Below are 6,168 nucleotides of genomic sequence, written 5' to 3'. Positions count from 1 at the left end.
CTTTTAAGTTATTTACAGATAAAAGCTAAACTTTTCATGTAATACTACTACCAATCCAAACTTTGTTAAATAAGTGAATATCTGAATTTCTTTGAATGTTTACATATGTCATAGATTTCATCGAACAAGAACAGAGACTAGTGATATCGCTTGTCGGTGCATACCTCTAGCATGTTGTGCTGTTGTGCACATCACATAATAGCACTCTGTTCCAGAAGGAGACATCTGGCTTGAAACCTTAAAGTATGACTTTGGTACTTTGTAAATATAAATGATGATGGGGGATCTGAGCTTTAGGGATACATGAAATAGAACGCGAAAAGATAAGAAAACAAACGAAAAACAGATGAAAGATAAAACGCAGGAACGCAAAATTTGGATGCAGAAGTTCTTTTTAATTCTAAAATGAAGATAATTTAGTCAATTTCTCAGAGCACCACAAAAGGGAGATAAGCATTTTTCTGTACATTATTGCATTAATGAAGTCTAAGATCATAGTCAAAATGATGACGTCTTTTCAGCTCAATTGTCTAGTACTACAAAGTAGGCCCAGTAAAAGTCGGTTTGGTTAAAACACTATATTTTCCACGCAAGCATAGTATGCCTTACACAAAGAGCTTTTCAAGTTATGATTAACAATCTAGTCACAAGAAGAAAAATATTAATTGCATTTATATATTGAATAATCAGTTCTATTATTCGGATGAGGTCAGTAAGTGGAACAGTAATTGTGTCAGGAGGAATTGTATTAGTCGTAATCAGGAACTACGAGGAATAGTTGTCGAGGCAGATCCGGGATTAGCGAATTTCAGGCAGAAGGACCAGGAGGACCAGGAGGACCAACAGCACCAGGTGGACCAGGATCACCAGGGAGACCGCGTTCACCCTTTACACCAATTGCACCTGGTCTACCAATAAATCCTTTAGGACCTGCAGGGCCAGGAGGACCAGGTGGACCTGCAATACAATTTTAAAAAATCACATACCATCAATGTTCTAACAATCTAGTTATCACATCATCATCATCATTATCCGCAACATCTGCTTTTAATACCACTTTCGGATATACATAATCCAACATGTTACTGAGTTAAAATTCCTTCAAAGCAGCATTCAACCCGTGTTTGGTATACATATAGTATTCGTTCTGAATAAAAATAAACCCTTGACATTGTGAATTTAGGATACAGTGTTGTGCATAATCCCAATGGAATTCTAGTTAGAAATGCAATGTACATACCTTAAAGTATAATTATAAATTGATGTCTATATACGGAACAGGGACGATAGCACCTATCTCTGGATAAGTATATCAAAACAGATAACTCGAATTACTGTGCCGACGGATAAGACATAAGTGTACACGTTACCCACAGAACGTGTTAGATTCGACGTTCAAATGGATCATGACTCTAACCCGTTTGGTTTTATATGTGTAGTTCTATAAACGCATACTGTCATTCATACAGACACGGACTAGTATTATATATATATATATATATATATATATATATATATATATATATATATATATATATATATATATATATATATATATATATCAAGCCTAACCTGGCCTGAAAAAGGTAAATATTACTCAGCGATAACTTGTTCACAATGACATTCAAATCCCCTCCCCGGGAAAAGTCCTATATAAATGTATGTAAGGACGTATGTCATCTACTTTCAGATGTTTATTAACTAGACAGTAGCGTGTAAATACAGCGACCGTTTTTCTATCCAAATAAAAGTTTTGCTTCATGGGAAAAGCATTGTTAGATAAAGGAATATCACAGGAATCCATGTGCAAGCATTTCTGATCTCAATATTCTGGTCACGACGACAATTTATCTCAAAGGTGCCAGTATGTCTAATTCGAAAGCGAGGCAGTGTTTTTATCAGAGTAACGGATCGAAACAATTCGTTTGCTAGAAGGTGGAAAAAGTTTTAGTGCTATCACAACAGAAATGGAGATAGCTTTTTATCTGCCAGTGAGACAAGTATAGTTCGATATCTTCATTTATGTGTCTGTGACTTAAAGATCTCTCTTAAGAAAAGATATCGTAATTGGATGAGATAACACTTGCATATCTTTCCATTAAGACCATGCGTCAATCAATATCCAACATCTGACAATAAACGAAGGCGATGTATATGTTCATTTGTCACCAGACATAGCAATACAAGCCTTCTTTTAATTTCCTGTTCATCACAGGCTTTTCACATAAACCGGCTGTTTTATCTTTGCAAGTTGAGAAAGTACCCAAACTAAAAACAAAATTGTTTTACTTTTAAAGGTCGTTTCTTATGTTAGGTTTTCTCACTGTGAACAGCTTTTCCAAAACCAAATTTATGCAAGTAGTTCACAGAATAATAATAATAATAATAATAATAATAATAATAATAATAATAAGGATGTTCAGTGCATGGTATTTGTTCAAAAGGAATACAGTTAAGTTGAACCTGTGTACAGGAAGGAGTCAAATGATGTAAAAATAGGGCAGGTTTGCTTTTACCCCAACAGTCTCTGCTTTCGATGTAGGTATATGGTAAGAGAATTTTATTTTTTGAAACTTTGCAGTTTCTCAAGTCTGGCAATACCGCTACCACGTTAACCAATATAGGAAATATAGGACATTCATGAATTCGCTGGTCACCCTTACTAAACAAATAGATGGGAATACTCGAACAACAAAATGATTTGCAAGAAGAGGACCTTTGTCGACGGTCACGTTGCATAATATGATATGCTATTTCAGTCGGTAATACTACAAAGGAGGGGGGCCCCGAGTGCCCGAGTGGTCTAAAAAACAATCCATGAAGGTCAGATCATCTGAACTCATGAATCCATATAACAGATGAATGACACTAAAATTAACTTCGGCTTATAAATAAAGCGACATATTTATATACAAACAGTCCAACAAGCAGAAAGAAAGAACGTAGTGCAGAACTTACCAGGTTGTTGTGCCGAAATTAAAACAAGCACTGACACAAGGAGAACAAGAGCAAAATGTTTCTTCATTTCTATGTTGTTTCTGTCTGGAAATAAAATTAACGATTTGGTTTATATCATTTTCAGAATATTAAATACTTTCTAAAACCTAGTTCCGTTCAACCATACTCTCCTATAACTCCAAAGGATGTACGCCGAGCGAGAGGCTGGGAAAGTCTGTAGGAACATTCCGACTTCAATTGATTCTTCTTCATTTCATTATACTTCACTTATTTATTTCTATCTGATAAATACCGCAAAGTTCATTAGTATAAGTGATCATTCTAAAATATTTACATTTTTGTTTAAGTGTATCAGAATATGTTTGAACATAAGCCGGAAATGGGTGCCCGTTTCAACTATTCATCGAGTTAATGTCACAGTGTGATGATTTGCAAACTTTCAGGCAGAAGCAAAAGCTCGAAAGTAACATCTGATGTGGTTGATCCCAAAGATAAAAGCGTGAAAGTTGTGTATTTTGGAATCTTCGTTTTCTCAGGAGAGCTGACCAATGTGTAAACCAATTAGTGATATTACCAAAATGTGGTAAGTATCTTTGGGGTTTTACAAATGTCCACGGAAACCTTTACAATACCTTTGTATAACGCAGATCTCAGGGGTTCACACTTTTAATCTACTCGTGAGCAATGTCAAACTACATTGACGAGCAGTGTTCTTTGCTTCCTTTTGTTTACTCTCCAGCAAAGTTTGGATGGGCCGATTTCCGTTGCAAATTCCTTCCAACTCAGTCGCTAGTTTGTTTACTTCCACTTTACAAAAGCGTAATGAACATCACAATAGATGATTTACATGTTATCTCCTCTGTCAGTCGGGTGTGTAAACCCCAATTGATTCCCCGTTTATACATGACTTTGATATAGTTTTTATGAGAAATATATAAACTATTCTTCATTGTGCATTTATCACAATGTATAACATTTTGCAGCTTTAAATCGTACAGTAGATTTATTGTTTTTTTGGAAATTTTATATTTCTGCTTTCATGTCTTTGAGATAGATAGGAGGGGGATGATTTGCCAGTTCTTTTGCCTTTCACCTGAATCTACTTGGATTTCCTGAAATTAATGATTCTTTTCGTCGGAAATTAGAGTTGATAAAGGAACTACATGCGACATTTCTTATCGGATATTTGTTATCAAGCAAAATATCTGAAGACATGACGGTCTGAAACATGCGTTAAAATAGTGAAATTGCAGTTTCATGGTTGAAGATACCAATAAATATTAGAAATATGTACATTCATAAAGTGAAAGAAAAAGTCTACCTTTCGTGCCCTTAGATATAATTTGATTTTTCTTCAACTATCAATAGCTCAGCTTCGTGGTTTTAGTGAGGTAGACTGCTCGGGCAGTAGGGTTTGATACATGGTGACAATCCTGCCAGCTTTGCCTCGTTACTGAACATTTGATACCGATGCTAATCAAAATATAACAATCAGTAAAATTGACTGTATCAGTACACTGACCGATCAGAGTTAGGACATGAGCAACATCTGGTAAAGAAGACAAACAGCAATGCATGGTCGGTCACGAAATCTGTGACGCAAATGTAGAATTAATAACACCCTCCATAGAATATGATGACAACCACCTAAGCTACACCACAAATGATGCAACTACTGACACTAACATTGCTTAGACTCATTGATAACTATTAAAAAATGTTCATGCAGAAAGTGAAAAGAAAAATACTCTTACTATGGTACCCACCGTTACCCTACCTTGGTTTCCCTTCTGATATCAATAGTTCAGCTTCGTGGTATCATTGAGGTAAACTGCTTGGATAGTTGGGTTTTATATGGTGTGACCATGTGACATCTGGCCAGCTGTACTTCGTTACTGAACTTCTGATACTGATGACAATGAAAATATATCAATCAAATTGATGGATTCTTACAGTGCCCGATCAACAGAAATATATCACATGAGCAACATCTTGTAAAGTAGACACCAATGTATGGTTGATTCGGAGTCAGTCTGTGACGCAAAAATATAATTAATGAATACCCTATATGAAATACAATGAAGCCTTCCTCAACAACTGGTACTAGTAATGCCTAGACTATTACAACTACTACTATCAATAACAACTATCTTATAATAATACGTGGCAACCTCTCACGTAAATACAAAAGGTTTGCAGTTGTTATTATGTAATATGGGAGAGGAAAGATTTGCATAAGTGTGAAGCATTGATCAGAGATTGGATTAGTAAAGTATCTTAAAATCCACTAAATGTTTTGATTCGGTATATTTCCCCTGACAGCCTTATCCAGTATCTGATATACAAGATTCTATGACTTTAGCTGGTGTATTGCATTTACACTTGAGCATGACATATTTTGTTATGGCAACACAAAATATGTTTTGTTTATAAAATCTTACTGGAAATTATAGTAAATATCACATGATTCGGTTAAAGCAGTATCTTGGAGGATTCACCAGAAACGTTAATGTAACAGTGCAAATGTTTGTGGCTTGTTTACATGTATTTTATATCCTTTTCGGATGTTTTCAATGAAACTTTGTTAACTGACATGCAGATATTTATTTCATAATAGATAAATGATGCGAAATAAATATATCAGTTCAAAAGCACACAAATCATATTAATAAGTTCCTGTACTGGCCCGGATGACAAATATAGTTACCACCAAAATTCTCTCTCTCTCTCTCTTTATATATATATATATGTGTGTGTGTGTGTGTGTGTGTGTATGCACGTATAATTCTTATTAGAAGTTTCAGTTCATAGTGTGTCGGTCCGAATAGTAGTGCTAGTAGTGTCAAAAATGAAGACAAATGCTTCAACGACAACGACGATAAAAATATCTAAATAGGAGGAATGAGGAATGCGAATTATGACGATAAGCAGGAAAAGCGACAGAAGAAATAAAAAGAAGGGTTGAGGATGAAAGTATCAGTAGTGAAGACGGTGAAAAAGAAAATAATGAAAACGACGAAGAAAATGGCGCTGATGAGTATTATCATGAGGATTGATACGACTGAATATGTGCACAGACAGGGAAACGTAGATGTTAGCACGCTTTGTCTGGCTATTATTTGAATCTCATATTTTTACATTATTGTATCTTCAAAACTTATAAATAAAACAGGACTCAAAGGGTAGTTTCAACTATTTTGGTAATTTAAT

At 35.1% G+C, this 6,168-nt stretch overlaps 1 long non-coding RNA gene across 1 annotated transcript; it reads right to left on the bottom strand.

Moving 5' to 3' along the window:
- Positions 1-387: 387 nt before the first annotated feature.
- On the bottom strand, positions 388-4,772 carry LOC149778519 (uncharacterized). The gene is made up of 3 exons (XR_016415347.1): positions 4,725-4,772; positions 2,959-3,042; positions 388-957 (listed from the first exon to the last, which is right to left on the bottom strand). It is a non-coding gene; the product is annotated as an uncharacterized LOC149778519 (long non-coding RNA).
- Between the last annotated feature and the right edge of the window lie 1,396 nt (positions 4,773-6,168).

This window comes from Sinohyriopsis cumingii, chromosome 17 (genome assembly GCF_028554795.1).
Source record: "Sinohyriopsis cumingii isolate HCF-2022 chromosome 17, ASM2855479v2, whole genome shotgun sequence".
Taxonomy (NCBI): Eukaryota; Metazoa; Mollusca; class Bivalvia; order Unionida; family Unionidae; genus Sinohyriopsis; species Sinohyriopsis cumingii.
This window is presented reverse-complemented; position numbering and strand designations above follow the sequence as displayed.